The 19,235-nt window shown below is 42.9% G+C and overlaps 1 protein-coding gene across 9 annotated transcripts in view; it reads right to left on the minus strand.

Moving 5' to 3' along the window:
* Positions 1-19,235, minus strand: part of C2PH14orf132 (chromosome 2p C14orf132 homolog) — a 275,910-nt gene that overhangs the window by 25,813 nt on the left and 230,862 nt on the right. Inside the window, exon 3 of one of the 9 annotated variants that reach the window (XR_011302035.1) lies at positions 13,724-15,944. The exons of the other annotated variants lie outside the window; for them this stretch is intronic. The gene's annotated coding sequence lies outside the window, so the exon portion shown is untranslated. Of the gene's footprint in view, positions 1-13,723; positions 15,945-19,235 lie in introns of those variants that run through there. 9 annotated transcript variants of the gene reach the window in all.

Below are 19,235 nucleotides of genomic sequence, written 5' to 3' on the forward strand. Positions count from 1 at the left end.
TTCGGTGTCCTCTGGAAACAACGTGGATACTTAACCTCCACTGGCACCCCTATCAAAATTGGAAATACGTTGTAGCTTTATTGCATGTATTGCTACTCCCTGCAGCCATATCTATAGTTAAGTGCAGGGGGCACAACGCCTCCCAGTCCTTTAATGCCCTAGGAAATGCTTTAGCTGATGGTGCAGCTTGCTCAGCTGCCCTTAAACGGCCACTGGCTCCTAATGAATGTCTTTTTTTGTGTTGCAGGTCCACAGTCACCCATTATGTCCCTTGCCAGTCTGGCAATTCTCCAAGATCAAGCTCCGGAGACTAAGAAGGTAAGAAGGTGACCTGGATGCATCAAAGGTATACCTGGGAGTAGACTCCTTGTGGCTTTCCCCAGACGGCTGCCTGGTAGCACCCAATATACTACTCCCTTATTTGGTCAGCAAAGCTCATGACATGACACATTCAGGTAAAAATGTCATGATCACATTATTGCAGAGAGAGTGGATAGCTCTTGGTTTAGCTTGCATGGCCTAACATTACTGTGAAAGCTGTGTAACATGTCTGTTCTATAATATTGAGAGAGCAGTGCCTATAAAGCTATCTGCACATCCTGTACGGGAAGGTATGTTTTTACACGTTCAGATAGACTTCAGACCACTCACCGCCTGTATGACTTATCTTTACTGTCTGATTTTGGTTGATGTGTTCTCTAGGTGGGCAGAGGCCTACCCATGTAGAAAGGCAGAGGAAATCACTGTAGCCAAGAAAGTGCTTGCCGAGTTTATACATCAGTGTGTACTGCCCCTCAGTAATGACAGTGACCGCAGTACCCATTTTACTGGACAGATCATTAAGGAAGCCTGTAAAGCTTTAAGAGTAGTACAACAGTTCCCCATTGCGCTTACCACCCGCGTTCAAGTGCGCACATCGAACGCTGCAATGCGACCTTAAGTTGAGACTGTCTGAAGTGTGTAAAGAGACATGGCTGACGTTTCCCCATGCCCTACCTCTAGTTTTGTTAGCTATGAGAAATGACCTACAGAATTAAAAATTGTATGACAAGAATTATTTGCGTATGGCTATTCAACAGATTATGGATAGGAATTATAGTTAATAACAAGGGGGGGTCCTGGGAGACTCTCTGCCAGTTATGAGTCCTGGTTACAAGAGCCTTACCTAGAGTCTTTAGCTCACTATCTTTCACAGAGGAGAAATATCCTAAACATATCAGTCTTTGTCCTGCCCTGGGGCAGTCCAGCACCGAAATGCTAGGCAATTCTCCTCTGATCAAGAGTACCAACAGCAACCCCAGACATGTGTTTCGGTCTGGTTGAACCTCATCAGTAGGGTGTAGCTGTGCCTCTCAAGCAGTTCAGGCTGGACTACCCCTTTGGGGGGGGGGAACCACTCCTGATTTGCATATGGTCTTTCCCCAGAGCAATGCCAGAGGTTAAGATTTATTCTAAACCTTCCAGCCATCACCTCTTTTGTTTTGCTATTGTCATCCCGAGTGTGATGGGTATGCCCAGACGTGGGTCCCATGCCTGCTGGGCCTAGAGACCCAAGCTACTCCTCACTGATGACGCCCAACAAGGCTGAAATATGTCTGGGGATGCGTGTCATCTCGTGCAGAAGGGATGTGACCTAGCAGTTCAGGCTGCACTACCCCTTTGGGGGTGGGACCAATCCTGATTTGCATATGGTCTTTCCCCTTTTGTAATGGCTTGGCAGGCGAAGAACGATGGTCTGGAGGGTTGCTCAGAGCAATGCCAGACGTTAAGATTTATTCTAAACCATCCAGCCATCACCTCTTTTGTTTTTCAATTAGGAATTATAGTTGAAACAGTACTTTTGACCCAGCCCAATTGTGATAGGGGTTCCTTCTCTGATGTTAATTTCATTGAGAATGGGCAGGCACCATCTTACCCTCTAGCCGCCACACATTCAGCATGGTGTTTACAATATACAAACCAACGGGTTGAGAAAAGACCCACAGTGAAAATATAAATTGTCTGCTCACAAAATCCTGAGAGGGCACCCAATGAGAATGGGAACTGCCCCACTGGCAATTCCCTGAGCTTCCCTGAGCCCAGAGTTTAGCGTTAGAGGATGACACATTGATCAATGTACTTTTGCACATTGATTAAAACGGTTTGATCTCTCCCTGCACAGGTCTGCAAGCTCGTACCTGGACCAGCCATAGGACCGTGCCACCCTCTGCAACCAGGACAATGGGTCCTGGTGAAGATCCATCAGTGGAAGTCAACGCTTCAGCTGAGGTGGCGTGGGACATTCCAGGTTCTTCTTACTACCAACTCTGCTGTTAAGTGTGATGGGATCCCAGTGTCGAATGCACATTGCATTGCCGCAAGGTTCCTGCTCCAGTCAATGACATCCTCACTGAACCCACTGATCTTCCTAGGACATGGACTGGATCTGCCGAGACCATCAACACCACTATCTGTGACATCTCCAGCCCTGTGCCGGTGCCAGAGTCAACCTATTTTTCTGGAGCAGAATGAACTGTACCAGAGAGTTAGGGCCCGACCCTCAATCAGCCAATATGTTCATATGCTGAGAAACTGCTGAGTCTTTTCACCACTATGAGCTCCTCCAGCAGGAAGTCACAGCATTGCAGGAAACTACCCCGATCCAAGTTCCCTTGCTGTATCCCCATCTACGGAGTCTGACTCCCCTGAATCTCACAATGCAACTAGCCCGAGATACGCTCTGCGTTCCAGAGCAAGAATACCAGAGGCACCAAAGTTTTGAACAAACTCGGTAACTGATCAAGTTACTCACCACTGGATCTATAACAGTGAGGATGAATCCGCTGACTAAGGCGGTTACCGAACCAAGAGTAGATGCCACTTCTGCTATGTTCCTGGCATCCGTTATCACTTGTTGGTTTTCATCTTCGTGGCCGTGACCCTCATTCACCTGGCTCTGGTATTTGCAGTTGTTGTAGTGCATAAACCAGTATTGGGAGCCTAGGACATTTGAACTTTGGAACTGTGCTTCTCACTCAGTGACTACCTTACAAAGCCTGATGCACTCAGTGAAAGGTCTGTCCATAGTCAAGATTCTCCAGGTGCACCTTGCATCCCACTTGGTCAGACCAACTGGGGTGAACGTCGTCTACATACCATTAACTGTCACCCCAGGAAAGTCCAGAAGAACCCCAGAACTGGAAGAGTCCAAGGAGAGCTTCACAGAGGGCACCATATCTGCATATATCTCTGTTATTGTAGTGATAGTAAGACTAATGATTTCCCCTGTGTAATTGTGTCTGATTCTTCCACACCACATGTAACGAGAATGAGGGCCCCACTGCTCTTCCATGGGCTGACAGCGCTAACACCTATGTGTACCTTTCCTGGCAGTATGCCTTCATTTTCAACCTAACCGATTAATGGGTGTGTGCTCACCTGGCCCAAGATCTGTCTTCTCAGTTTCCTGTTTCACCCATTCATTTCCAGTGGGGAGACATTGGTCTGGATCTCAAGCTGGTGGCCCAGACTGTAGGTCACAGGCCCTGTTGGGACACTCATTCGCACCTGGGTTTCACTGGACCCCCGAACTTCCCCCACCCCAGATCAAGCATAGGCTTAACCAGCCACACTTCATCTGCCCTCTGCGGCAACTGGACTTGTATGCTATACCAGGCAAGGTTCTCTATACATGGGAACTAGCAAATTTCCATATTACATGTCCACCAACTCAAGTGTAGTGATCAATAATGTCACTTTTGCGTTTTACCCCGGATTTTCATTCCCCCAGTCCAAGTACTCCACTTATTCTGGAACTTACTTCATATATGGGGATAAGGCTTATCCTTGGTTTGCCCATCAATCAGGGAGGGAACTGTTACATGGGATATATCCTGCCGGCAGGGCAACACTCCCCTACGCTTCCTGTTCCACTCCGCTTCAAGAGGAGACTAGATTGGGAGTCCTTTGGTGCAGGGGTGGGATATCTGATAAACAGAGACCGACTGACTCAATTGTCCCGGTTAGTTGAGGACATTGCCAGTGGCACTGCTGCATGTTTGTTCTTGCTGTCCCATGAACAGTTGGCCATCCAAACTATGGCACTCCAGAACCGTATGGCTCTGGATATTGTTCTAGCCTTGCAAGGGGGTGTCGGTGCAGTAATAAAAAGCAAGTGCTGCACTTTTATACCAAATTACGCAAGCAATATCACTGACATCATCACTCATATTAGACATACTGTAACCCTTCTACACAGTAACGATGAGAACTCCTGGTCTTTTGGGTCCTGGATTGTAGGGTTATTCGGACTGTTAGGCACGTCCATTGATCAGTTGCTGATCATAGCCATAGTTGTAATCTTTCTGACAAGGGGCAATCGGTTCTTGTTCTGATGTTTTCCAAACTGTTCAAGTAGTCTATTGCCAAGTTACTGAAGACACAATTTGCTATGATATGCCCGGATGTGAGGTGTGCTCCAGTAGAAATGTGTGTAATGAGACTGGCAAGAAGGTCTCGTAGGAAGGGACTGTGGAGGAAAAAATAAGTAACATGGCATATTCATTTATGTACCCCCCTGTTATAATGTTATAATATACCATTATATTCTGTTTGACACTCGACATGTTTAACCCACACTATCTAGCTTGCATAAGATCAGATATTAGATTGCACTGCGAATGTCACAGTTCGAAAAGTGCTTTCCCCACCAGGAAAGAATGCACACCTTCACTGTTCACGCTTCTGATGTATATCACTTTTTGGCATGGCTAAGTGTGTTCTAGGCTCTCGCTTTTTACTGCAAGGCGGCTTTAGCTGGCGGAAGTCATATTACAAGGACTCTCACCTGCCTCCATACATGGGCAAAGCTTTAGGGAGTATATCTTCACTGATAACACTAACGAGCACGGCAGAATTCAGCAGGCATCAAAGGCTGTATAATGTGACTTTCATGCCCTGGCGGGAGGAGGACATAGCCGGTAATGGCCCGCCAGCCCGAGCCATAGTAGGCCTGAGTGAAGCGCGGGCCACAGCTCGGTCTGTGGTCCATTACCGGTCATGTTCGCCGTCCCGCCAGGGCATGAAAGCCATTTGCACCCCTGGGTTAATCCGGGGTGCAAATGGATTTCAATTTTTTCCGCCAGCTTCCTGTTGCCTCCCCACATAAATAAAACATTTTTAAAATGGTGCCACCCAGGGAAGGGCCTTAGGTGGATGGAACAGTAGGCAGAGAATGTATATTCTTGCCCACCGTTGCAGCCACCTAATTGGTCAATGGCTCTTCCCTGGGTGAAAATGAGGGTTTGTTCCTCGTCAGCAAAATTTTACATGGTGTGACTTTCCCAAGTTGAGACCACTCCCCCTGCCATTGGAACTCATGTCTTCATCTGGGTATAAGAGACCAGCTCACAGGAGGGAGGGGGGAGTTCACTTGCGCCAAAGTCTTGTGTTGCAGTTGGCTATTTGTCTGCTACTGCTTTACCAATACGAAGGGCCTCATTCCGAGATTGGAGGCAGCCATGGCGCTAATCGCGCCATGGCTGTCTCCAATAACGGTACCGAGTCCGTCCTCATTCAATGGGGACTTACCGGTCTAGTCGGACCTTTGCGGGACCCCTTTGCGGTCCCCATTGAAAATACCATTCGCCATTCCCATTTGAGCCCCCATAGGGCTCAAATGGGAATGGGGAAGGTGCAAATAACGGTACTGCAATTTGCGGTACTGTTATTAGCTCCCTGGACCCTTTGCGGCTCCCGCTAAGGGATTACCGGCACCAGTGTCCTTACCGGTGACCATAATCCCTTTGCGCCAGCCTCGGAATGAGGCCCAAAGTGTTCATCAATCCACCGGAATTGTAAGTGGTCATTTCTTCCACCACAGATTTGAGCACAGCATTTCACAAGGTAAATGGATCTAAATTATGACAGATTTTACAGTCTCTGAACCGTACAACTGAGTTATTAAATATACTTATTCAAATGCACCAGTACACTGGGGCATCTGTCAGGTGTGTTTGGAACAGAAAGTGCACTGCCTCTTTTCCTATCAATACTGGGATATGCCAAGATTTTGTCTTTGTGCCCCTGTTATGCTCATTGTATTTTAATGGATTATATTATGTTCTGGTACAGGCTGTGGCTGATATACATACAATTGGTGGCATGACACTACCACCATTGACTTATGCTGACAACATGATCATAATAGCAAGAACGACCTGCACCATGAAATCCTGCATCAATGCATACTTGTTATTTATGAACAAAGTAGATCTAAAGGTGAACACTGTTAAATTTGTTATTTTGTTCTGACAATTCGGCAAAAGATGGCTTACATTATCTATTTTTCAGAGCAATGCCAAACTAATTTCAGATGTTCCTGAATTTGACAACTTGGGTATACGTTTCTCCACAAATGTTAATGGACAATAAACAAGTACATGAACATAAAAAAGTGATGAAGATGAAACAGGCTTTGTCGGGTATTAAAATGTTTAAAGCTCAACCCATAGAGATGCTTTTAAGGGTCTATAGCTTGAAAGCTAAGGCATTGTATACATTTTGGATCTTTAATTGAGGAAACATTCTGTTAATATGGAATAAGATAAAAGATGGGCCAATTGTATCGATTAATAGTGTACAATAAAAAGTAATGTTACATTTTTCACTGTTCTGTCTACATTGTTTTATTAAAAGAGAACAACGCTGATATAATTGAAAGTAATTAAAGGGGATGTCTCACCCAAGCAAAAGCTTTAAGTGAATTTAGAGTAAAGTCAGAGCTAATTTCAGAGTATTTATCAAGAAGTAAACACAACTCTAACAATTGAATCAAACATCAAATATTATATTAAACAATGATTGTTCAAACTCTGCATTTTGAACCAACAGAATCACGATTTGCATTAAAAATGACAGAACATGAAAAAGCAATATTAAAGACTGAGATACTGCATTCATAAATGTCTGACAAGAAGAACATTTAGTTTTCAGGTATGAACATTGTTTTACACTTTCCTCTATTTTGCACGTAATAGCAAACATCATTTTAAATCCATGCATAAGATATGAAGTAATTGGCAACGTTCATTATAAGTATTAAGGTCATAAGTAAATGATTTATTCACAATAGTTTCTATGGTATAAGATCATTTTGAGATATGAAATGGAGGACTTAAGTTGTGCTTTGATCATAAGACACATCGTAGACACATCTACTGTAATTTATTTATTCTTTCATTCATATTTTCCTTTATTTATGATAGTTTTATTTGTGTCAAATATGTTGAACAGAGCGCTAAAGAAGCTAACAGAGTGTAGCTAATCAATGCAATGGTTACACAATGAGTGAAAAAAAGTGTTGCCATATATTGCTTTTTTTACATGATGTCGAAGCATTAAAATGGCATGTTGTTCATGAATTATTACATTTTTAGGAGTGCAAACAAAGAATCATTAAGTTGATCAATTGTATGTACCATCAAAGTGTTGCAAGCGCAAAGATCTTAAGTGCCTGTTGCTAGTATATACACTCGATTTGTTGTGGACACTAGAAGGTGTAGCGTCTTGGCACAAAGTTTACAGCTTTGAATTATGTACGTTTACAGATTGAGGAAGGAATTGTGAGGAGAAGCACAACACATCCCCTTTCAAGAACACCTGTAATGTATTTTTTTAATCTTCCCTATGCACCTGTTGAATCAAACATCAAATATAAGAAATCCCCTTTTTCGCTCCTTTCTTCATACATCAACTCATCTAAGGATACACTGTGCTACAATGCATCAGCAACCACATTGTCTTTTCTGTGAGTTATTCCAGCCTTAAAGGTAGGCCCCGGTGTGCTTGTAACACACTTGGTAATTCTCCAGGAAAGTCATCCATTCCTCTTTCATGGGAGTATCCCTGTAAAGGCTTAAGGGCCATCCTAAAAACACTTTGCCTGCCCCATATGAACATCTTAATTCTGTGTGACACAGAAACCCTAGCAAGTCCTTTTCCATCCTGTATCGCATCCTTCCTGTGACTTCCAAAGCTCTTGAATCAAGTACTATTGTTCTTTTATTCCTCCATTTTGGACCTGACACAATACTGCCCCCCAATCCTGAGACCCTTATATTGAAGTACACAACCCTGTTCCATGTGCAATTAACTCTTCACAACACAGTAGCACCCAAAATCAAATGTTTCACTTCTTGCCACTAACATTCACATTCTGAGGTCCATCCATATGGCACATCCTTTTTTTAAAAAATACAGGTAATCTTTGAGGGTGGTCAGAAAATTATTTAATAATTCTTGCTTTGAGAGCAGAGATTATATGTCTTTGATCGTCATTAGTAAATTATCCTTTGGTATAATTCCAAGAGGACACAACCCATGACCCAGCTAGCCTACTTAGATATTTTGCAACACAATGGCAAACGTGTATCTTTCATTATACCCAATAAAGCCTACAGTCATGGTTCCTTCCAAATATTAGCACATCATCCTGATTAACAAACAGCTCCCCATGAGAGGAAATATAGCTCTTTGAAATGTGCTTACAGCAGAAACCAAATCAAAAGGCATTTGCTTAAAACAGAACAGACCTAAAGGATTAATGAAGGCTGTTAAATCCATAGAGTGAGGCTGTAATTGCACCTGATGGTATGGCTATCTTAGATCAATGGCGGAAAAGACTGAGGCTTCTATGGGTACATGTAGCAATTCAGCTATGTTATGTGATGGCAATCTTTCCTCTACCACTTGAACATACAAACCTCTCAGGTTAACACACAGCTGCATATAACAATTGGGCTGCTGGACCATCAATACTGGAGATATCCTCTCTGAGGCATTTATTATTTTATTTGTTTTCATTTATTTAGTACATGCTGAAACCCTGACAGGCATCCGGGTGCAACAAAAACACAAAGGACAAAACCTAAAGCACAGGACAACCTAAAGAACAGGCGAGAAGTGTCTATTCAAACAGTACATTTTTTAATTGCATGGGGAAGGGCTGCAAGTTTTTTTTTTCCAGTCATAGAGCCAGAGGAAGTAAGTTCCAAATAGGGGCTGCTAGAAAAGGGAAGGATCTACCATTACTCTTAGCTCGATTTGACTTTGGGCAGGCAAGCAATTGACTATTGCTTGATCGCAGTACTCTTTTTGGCCGGTAGGTTGTTGTTGTTTTTTTCCGGATATGACTGTGCTTTTCATAGAGTCATAGTCGCATTCCAGGTTAAGCAAAAGCTGCATGAAATAGTTCGATCACATAATGCTCTTATAAATGCTGAAACTCATTTAACACATTGGGCCTCATTACGAGTCAGGTGGTAGCCGTGCCAGAAAAACTGGCAGGCTGCCGCCGGACAGGTAATACCATTCTGCCTCCGTGATTGCCGGAATCACCGGGGCATTACAACCCTGGTGATCCGGTAATTCTGGAGGCGGAATTCTGTAAAGCCCCATTCCCAAGGAGTACCATAGGACTCCATGGGGATGGGGACCATGGAAACACTGGTTCCGTCTTTGACAGAGCCGGTGTTCCCATGTCCGCCTGCAGGCGGGTGGTGTTACTTCCGCCAGGTCAGACCTGGCAGGGGTGACACCTCCCGCCTGCAGGTCTTGGAATCAGCCAGTCCGGAAATAACGGTGGCGGCGGATTTACTGCCACCGTTGTTTCCGGACTGGCTGACTTTATCTCTTAGCTCAAAGATAATTTCCTAACATTTGCTCCTACTGAAGCAGCTCCAGGATTTAGTTTAATTTAGTGAAAGAATCTCTTTATGTGCACAGAAGGACATCTGGACATCTGGACAGCACATTTTAATTTTCAACAACCCCTACTGAGGGGTACACTCACTCACCTCAAACTAACCATCAGCCGCAGGACCTTGCTCAGGATCATTGGGACCCAACTTCATTCCAAATAAAGCCTGTTCTGCCCACCCAAGAAGATTTTCCCATTTCTTTACAACATACATTTTATTGCAAGTATTTCTCTTTATGACTTTCTTCCTCATTTTCCAGAGAATATATGACAAACATATTTCTGAAATCCTTCTGTACAATTAACTCATGGAACAGTTGCTTCTCTTGAAGATGGTATATATATATATATACATACATGCATATATAGTGCTCGCTCTAGCGCATGGCATAGTTCAGGTTAAAATGAAGTCTCTATGGAGTTTCAGAAAGTAGCTTTTCATAATAACTTTTGAACCCTTGCATTAAAAAAATCAGAAAAATGCCACAGCAAAATATCGATGATAGACTGCTGTGGCATGCAACATTTTTTGATGAACAGTTTCATAGTTTACAAAATGTTACTTTGATCACGTTGCTAACAGCTTTTAACATGGGGTTTTCACATAAGAAAAGCAATTCTTATCCCAAATATCTTAAAATTAGCCGCACAATTTTCATTACATTTTATCAGAAATTGGTGCACTGAAATATTTGGAAAAACAAACTGCCCAATTCTGCGGTTAACCTTTTAAGATGTATCTGTGAATGATAAATGCGCAATAACTGATGTTTTTATAAGTAATAAATATCATCAATATGATCAATGTATTAAGTAACACACCAACCATAAGCACACTCTCAAACTATGAAACACAATCGGCATATAAACTCAGATGCCAATCATACACATACACTACAACTATAAAACAAAGTATGTGCCAACCATATGCACACACTACAACTTTGTACACAGTAAAGACACAATCATACACACACATAAAACAAAGTACATACCAACCATACACACATTCTCCACTAGGCACACAGTACAAAGTACAGGCCAACTACAATACTACTCATGCACCACCAGGCATACACATGCGTTCACATAACACAGTTAAACAAACGTTTTACATACAAAATTCATAAAATCCAATCCAATACTGTTAAAAAACTTTTGTCATCATGAATACACCATCAAGTCGTAGACAGAATAAATAACCCAAAAGTAGTCATATATCACTGTGGTACTTTAAAAGCTTCATCTAAAAATGTTATCCCTGTAAATACCAATGACAGGTTTCCACCAGCTAAAAACAAACACCACCATTCATCCCGAGATAATGAGGATACATTCTCAAAAACATTTCGTAAATAGAATGTCTGCAATCTTATCACAGCTGGATACTCAATTATTATGTGTTTTAGTGATTCAACAGAATCTGCTACTTGACAAAAAAACAACACTCGTTATCCGTCCAGGGAAGTTGGTTCCATTGAAACATTACCTCCTTGGTGGCATACAGATTTAATCTTAAATGAAGAAATTGATTTTGATGATATGAGCTCGGAAATGTAGCCAGATACCTAGGTATCACATTCAATGTATGGGATTCAAAACCAAGGTTCAAGGAACTTTTATAACTTTATTTCTTCTCCTAGGTGTCAAGCCAATCCTGTCTTCTGAGCTATTGTTTAAGGTATTCATGTTTCATCACTATGGTCTCCATCAAGGTTTCAAAGGCCTTCATACAATCTATACATTCCTGTTTCCAGAGGGCAATAACCTCCTCCCTTAGACCGGTTTTTAAAACGTCATAAGATGGAGGAGAATCCTGCATACCACATTTTTGTGCCTGGGACAGAGATTCCCAAAGAATCAGAGTATAGCGACTGCAGTCCCAGTACATAACGAATTGTAGCCAGTGGGAGGCTCCTTGGAGGACATAATACTTTCTTCCAGAACCCTCCTTCTAAAATTTCCCATATTTGCCATGGCAGGTTTGAACCTGCCTCTGCCCCGTAAGAGCGGATCGCCACAACCTTTTGCTTGTAAAATGTTCGGATTGGGAGCATTGTAAGCCTACCATACCTTTTACGTAAAATTGCTCCCTGTGCAGCTAATCTCTTAACTTTAATTTTCAGTTGCAAAGCCCAAGGGTTTTCATTCAAACTTTTGTTCAGGCAAATCTCCAAAGAACACATAGTTAAACAAAGAAAGCAGTCCCTCACTGTAATTGATGAAGCAAGAAAATGTAGGCATTTTTGTAAACAAAACACAGTCAACTTGTGCAGAAAAGCCCACTGCATACACATTCAAGCACACTAAACCAACACAATTCAGCAAACTTTATTAAAAACATAACCATTGATAGAGGTGGCAAATACATTCCAACACACAAACCAAAAGCAGCCGTTACTGCACAACACCTTTAATAATATTTCTGAAGGATAAACTATTGCCCTCATTTGTTAAACATACTCCATCAAATCAAAAAATGCTTGCATTTTTACATGATGTTAAAGCCAGGAAAAAAAACAGGAATCACCAATAATCAGCATGTTCTTTGGCTACATTGAAAAAGAATTTGAAAGATACCTTTAACGAAACATTATGGGCATGTGTAATGTTATGTAAAATATGCATTCACGAGTGAATAAAGTACTTACACTGTAAAACAATAAAAACATAATCTTCCAATTTGTAATGCTATATCTCAGTAAACAGCTGCAAATACACATGCTTGTAATAGCATAATATTTATAGGTTAAACAAGTGTAGTGACTTTAAACGCTTATGCTGTATGTAGAACACTACTAGCGTACCATTTAGTACAATTATCATTAATTCAGTACTACTTAACGCATTAGTGGTGTATGAATGCATACACTGATTTGAATGCACGCTTCCTTAAATCAATAACAACATACCGTTCCAGAGAAAAAGTAAATTTGTACAGCAACTAGCAACTGGAAATACGGATGCATGAAGTGGCATAGTATCTATATGTTCAACAAGTGTAGGCGCTTCAATCACTTCTTCTGCATACAACTGCATAAACTCATTAGAATGCAGACATCCTTAAAACAATAAGAAATACCCTTCCACTGAACAAGTGAATTTTGAATACTAGATCGCAACAACTAACAACTACAAATATGGATCCATTTAATAGCATGGTATTTATAGGTTCCACAAGTGTGAACACATCATACACTTCTACTGTACTTTGAACATTAGTACCTTAACATTTTGTATAACCGTCAATATTGCAGAAACTAACTGAAAATATGTTGGCATTTAATAGCGTGCTGTTCATAGGTTCAACAAGTATGAATGCTTCATACGCTTCTACTGTACATTGGCCCTTATACAAGTATATAATCTAGTACAATTGCCATTCATTGAGCACTGTGTAGAACAACTATACCCTACGATTGCATACACTTATTAGAATGCCCACTTTCTTAAAACAATGAAAACGTACCCTTTCAGTCAAAAAGTAATTTTAATGTTATATTGTAGTTAATAAAAGCTGCAAATAGGGAAGCATGTGGTAGCGTACTATATTGCAGTACATAACAAATGAAAATAGGGATGCACCTAGTAGCGGACTTTGAACATTAGAACCTTAAAATGTAGTACAACCGTCAATATCACAGTAACTAACTGGATATATGATGGCATTTAATAGCGTGCTATTCATAGGTTCAACAAGTGTGAACGATTCATACACTTCTAATAGTAAGCATATTATACGCACTGATTACAATGTATATACATATCTTTTCCCTATGGCCACAAATATGTTTATGTATAGATGATAAAATGTTCACATAAACACATGTATTTATGGTTTGACAAAGGCTTTTATTAAAGAAAAAAAGTACATCAATTACATATATAAAATTGTAATCATTTGTAAAGTGTAACATATTATATGTTTTACAGCAACAAATATATCAATGTTCTAATGATTACACTTGTCATTAACATACACATATTTTTCCATCATAACAACATGTCTCTTTTTTATAGATAAAAAATCAACATGAAGAGTATGAAAATCAAATGAATGCAAAGAATGAGGTAAAGAAAAACAAACATAACCACACATCTTGAATTTTCCATTGCAATACAAAAACATGCAAATCCAACAATTGTCAATTGTCATTTAAAAATATGCAGATCCAACAAATGTCCATTGTTATTTTAAAATGTGCCAACCCACAAAAAGTTCTTCAAAATTGTTTTTTGGCCGATAAAATAAAAACTGAATTGTCTTTTGGTAACAAAAATGTAAAAAGGCAATAAAAGTAAAAAAGAAAATGTACCTTTGTTATTTAATATCAGATGGAAAATACAAGCATGAAAAGGCTGCAAACAAAAAAGAAAAGCACCACAACCATTCCTCCGAAAAGAAAAAAAAAAGGTAAAGAAGAATAGCAAAGAAATCATTGCGAAAGACAAAGGTCAAGAAAGCTATTCTTCCCAAGACACTGACATTATTACAACTGATCCAAGTACTCTTAATGTTCCTGGAGCACCGGTAGAAAATATACTTAAGCAAGATGAAGTCAAAAGGGAAACAACAATGTTTATTGCACTGGTTGACTTACAAAAGACACCATTACAGTCCAACTTGGTGACAGCCATTAGCCTCTTCAAAAACAACTACAAAATGGCAAGTGTATTTTAACAGATGATAATAAATAAATGTAAAATGGGTTAGTACGTACAAATGAAATGTGCTTACAAGTGCTGCATCTCACCAATAAAAGCAAACATTAAAAGCATGCCAACAATGAGTTAACTTTTCTAACTTTTAAATTGGGTTAGTAAACAATAAAACTAGTTGGTAATTATTTAACATAATCAACTATTTATAATTGATTTATATTGTTTAGTTTTTTTCACCAGTCTTCTTATGAAGTCTGTGCTTCAGTCTCCACAAGTCCTTTAAAATATTTAAAACAAACTGAAAATACTAATATACTCTTAATACTCCCATTGTTACTACTTAAGCGGCCTGTACCAAATCTCATACATTTAATTCACAATGCCAAACAACTAAGACTAATACATTTAAATTAATTAAAATCAGTGAGTCAAAATTATACTTTTTCTTTGAGAGTACAATCTTCTATTGAAAGTGAAAAACAACCCACATTGCCTATAACCAGTTGTAGCACTGTTCCAATCATCAAAACACATGTACCACAACAACATAAAAAAGGTAAATCGCTGAATTCTGCAGCTAGTACTATTCAAACTGTCCAAAGTCCAGAAATTCTAAAAAATAAGACAAATACATTCCCTAGTACTGTTACTATCACAATTCCACAAGTATAAACTTCTATTATGGAAGTTCCAAAAATGATTTCTTACCTACTACTACCAGTACCATTTGAACAGTGCAAAGTCCTTTTATTCTGCAAATTGTATTGCAAATGTTAAAACCTTAGCTGTATATAAAAAGAAAACACATAATTTGCCCATTAAACCTAGTTGTACTGCAACAGTGCCTGCCAACTCCTGCTATCTAAACAAAAAAAATATCCTAAAACACATACTATTCCAAGTAGTTGTATTTAGAGGATTATAATAACTGTGGTCTACAGAAGCAAAAAAGATGATTTGTACATCAGAAAGTTCACCGATAGCGGAAACGCCAAAACAAAATGTCCCAGGTATTGGCAGTAATACAAGTATTTAAGTGGTATTATTAGGAAGACCAAAACAAAGTAAAACACGCATAACAACCTCTGGAACAATTTCATTTGGTAATTTAAGATCTTGGGTTTGGGACTTCATTGAAACTCCTCAGCCATATGATGTGTGAAGTGTTACGAAAGTAATTTGCATAATCTGCAAAGCACATTTTAAAAGGGTCCAGCATGTTGTCACGTATGCGAAATAGGCATGAGCACATATATTTTAAAAATGTTTATAGAAAGAAAACAAACAAACTCAAACAGAGAAGCCCAGTTCTAGTATAGATAGCAAAAGTAAAAAACACAAAACTAAAAGAAAACATATAGAAAGTATAACAGTTGAAAAGGTACATGAACCTGTACCTTCAAAATGTCCCAAATAATATCAAATTGGTGCCTCTGTAGTACTTCCAACTTTACCAAACATTGATCCAAAGTATGCAGATTCCTTTTCAGGGTGCTTGGAATGTGGAACAATGATTGCAGTAGGAGAAACAAATGCTGCTACTCGTCTGCAAAAATTAAGGTATCATCAATTGAGACTTACTTTAAAAAAGTAAATATTTATTCAAACCAACTCTTTTCTTTGTACAATATACTATACATATGTGAATATGTGTACTTCAATTTTTGCACGTAATCCCTTTTTTAAATGTTGATCATAATTTTATTAATAATAATTAGCGTATTACATTAACATATTTGTACATGTACAAACACATATATATTATTTTCAAATAACTACAAATAGGATATAAGTATAAAATACACTCAAGTATTCTACTTAGTTGAAATTACTTCACATAACACATAAACAGGCCAATTCATGGAATTAATGTGCGCCGAAAAATCCTGGCGCAGAGGTGCCAAAACGTGCGAATCGCAGTGCAAGTGCAAAAATCACAGGGAAACCAGCGCACATCGATTCATGGAAGTTCGTGCGTGAGAAAAATATTGGATGTGCGCTGAAAAAGTGTGCGGCGCATGCCGGCGTACAGGTCATCCAACGACGTGCGCCACGGCCACAGCAAAATCGCACATAGCGCGGCGCACATAACAAAAGTAGGCGTAACACGGGGCGTAACACTCGGAATGGGGAACAACGCGTGAAAATATGGGCGTCACGGGGGGGAAGTACAGGAGGTAAGTGCGCGGAACGCCCACACGCTCGCCTACAACTCGTATTCATGGAATCAAATAGGGCAAACCAGCGCACGGGCAAAGACGCGCACAGGGCCAAACAAGTCCGCCACAAGAAAGCAGGCGGTAGCGTCCCTGCGCCTGAAATAAATGTGCGGCAAAATGTGCGCTAACAAAAAGCACCTATATACAGCTATGATGAATGATCCATACTGTGGCCCTCTAGGACAAATGAGGTGCAAAGGGGTACGCGACAAACACGGACACCTGCTGTGTGAAAAATAGCGTGTGCGTGTATTTCGGGGTGCGCGGGAAGTTCCACACGCGATTGGCCTGGGTACGTGTATTTCGGGGTGCGCGGGAAGTTCCACATGCGATTGTCCTTGGTATGTGTATTTCGGGGTGTGCGTGAAGTTTCACATGCGATTTCAGCAGGGTACGTGTATTCCAAGGTGCACAGGAAGTTTCACACGCGAATTTGCAGGGTACGTGTATTTCGGGGTGCACGTGAGGTTCCACACGCGATTTCAGCAGGGTACGTGTACTTCGGGCGCGCGGGAAGTTCCACACGCGAATCCAGCAGCCTACATGTATTTCGGGGGTGCCGGGGAGTACTACACGTGAATTGGCCGTGTGGGTCCTCCCAGGTGTTCCCTCTACACCTTCCACTGCCCCTGCAGGCAGCCCACACCACAGGGGACTACCCTGCACCCCTGCACATGTCCCGCAGGCAGCCCATCCACCATGGCCATGCCCCCCAGCCAACCCACATGTCACCTTGCACTACTGCCCACCAACACATGTCTCCCAGCACCCCCACCCCCCAGCAGTGCAGAGCACCTGCCAGCAGGCCCCCACTCATGTCCAACTCATGTCCCCCTGCACCCCTGCCTCCCAGCACCGTGGGGCACCTGCCAGCAGGCCCCCACTCATGTCCAACTCATGTCTCCCAGCACCCCCACACCCCAGCATCCAGGGGCACCCTCCACCAGGCCCTCACTCATGCCCCCCTGCACCACCACCCCCCAGCATCCAGGGGCACCTGCCAGCAGGCCCCCCACTCATGTCCAACTCATGTCCCCCTGTACCCCCACCCCACAGCAGTGCAGGGAACCTGCCAGCAGGCCCCCACTCATGTCCAACTCATGTCCCCCTGCACCCTCAGCACTGTGGGGCACCTGCCAGCAGGCCACCACTTATGTCCAACTCATGTCTCCCAGCACCCCCACCCCCCAGCAGTCAGGGGCACCCTCCACCAGGCCCCCACTCATGTCTCCCAGCACCCCCACCCCCCAGCAGTGCAGGGCACCTGCCAGCAGGCCCCCACTCATGTCCAACTCATGTTCCCCTGCACCCCCACCCCCCAGCACTGTGGGGCACCTGCCAGCAGGCCCCCACTCATGTCCAACTCATGTCTCCCAACACCCACACCCCCCAGCATCCAGGGGCACCCTCCACCAGGCCCCCACTCATGTCCCCCTCCACCCCCACCCCCCAGCATCCAGGGGCACCTGCCAGCAGGCCCCCACTCATGTCCAACTCATGTCCTCCCCCTGCACCCCCAACCCCCAGCACTGTGGGGCACCTGCCAGCAGGCCCCCACTCATGTCCAACTCATGTCTCCCAGCACCCACACTCCCCAGCAGTGCAGGGCATCTGCCAGCAGGCCCCCACTCATGTCCAACTCATGTCCCCCTGCACCCCCACCCCCCAGCAGTGCAGGGCACCTGCCAGCAGGCCCCCACTCATGTCCAACTCATGTCCCCCTGCACCCCCACCCCCCAGCAGTCAGGGGCACCCTCCACCAGGCCCCCACTCATGTCTCCCAGCACCCCCACCTCCCAGCAGTCAGGCGCACCCTCCACCAGGCCCCCACTCATGTCCCCCTGCACCACCACCCCCCAGCATCCAGGGGCACCCTCCACCAGGCCCCCACTCATGTCTCCAAGCACCCCCACCCCCCAGCAGTGCGATTGGCCTGGGTACGTGTATTTCAGGGGTGCGCGGGTAGTTTTACATGCAATTTCAGCAGGGTACGTGTATTACGGGTTCGCGTGAACTTCCACACGCGATATCAGCAGGGTACGTGTATTACGGGGTTCGCGTGAACTTCCACACGTGACTGGGCCTGGGAGAGTGGGGTACGTGTATTCCTGGAGTGGGCGGGAAGATTTACACGTGACTGGGCCTGGGAGAGCGTGTTACGTGTATTCCTGGGGTGGGCGGGAAGATTTACACGGTCGCCTACAACGCGCCAAAAAAGATGGTCCAATCCGGAAACACATCCGCCAGTATGAAGCAGGCGCACGTCGACTCGCAGGAAGTAGGCGTACATCAACCCGCGCAGCATAAAAGTGTGCACAATCAACAAACAAGCTCAGACGCCAGGACGAATATACCGTTCCTAGCAGCAGTGGCCGTGGGATACCGCAGGAGGAGGAGGAGGATAGTCAGGGCCAGAATCTTTACACCCAGAACCAGCCTTTTTGGTATGCCTGATGACCAGGTGTATGGGAGGTACAGGTTTCCACCTCACATAATACTCAACCTGGTCAGTGAGTGGGAGGATGACCTCACATCACCCACCCTGTGCTCCCAAGCACTCAGCCCCCTGGAGAAGGTCCTCAATGTACTGCACTTATTGGCTACCGGATCATTTCAGC

This window comes from Ambystoma mexicanum, chromosome 2p (assembly GCF_040938575.1).
Source record: "Ambystoma mexicanum isolate Mex_15411 chromosome 2p, UKY_AmexF1_1, whole genome shotgun sequence".
In the NCBI taxonomy this organism is placed as follows: domain Eukaryota; kingdom Metazoa; phylum Chordata; class Amphibia; order Caudata; family Ambystomatidae; genus Ambystoma; species Ambystoma mexicanum.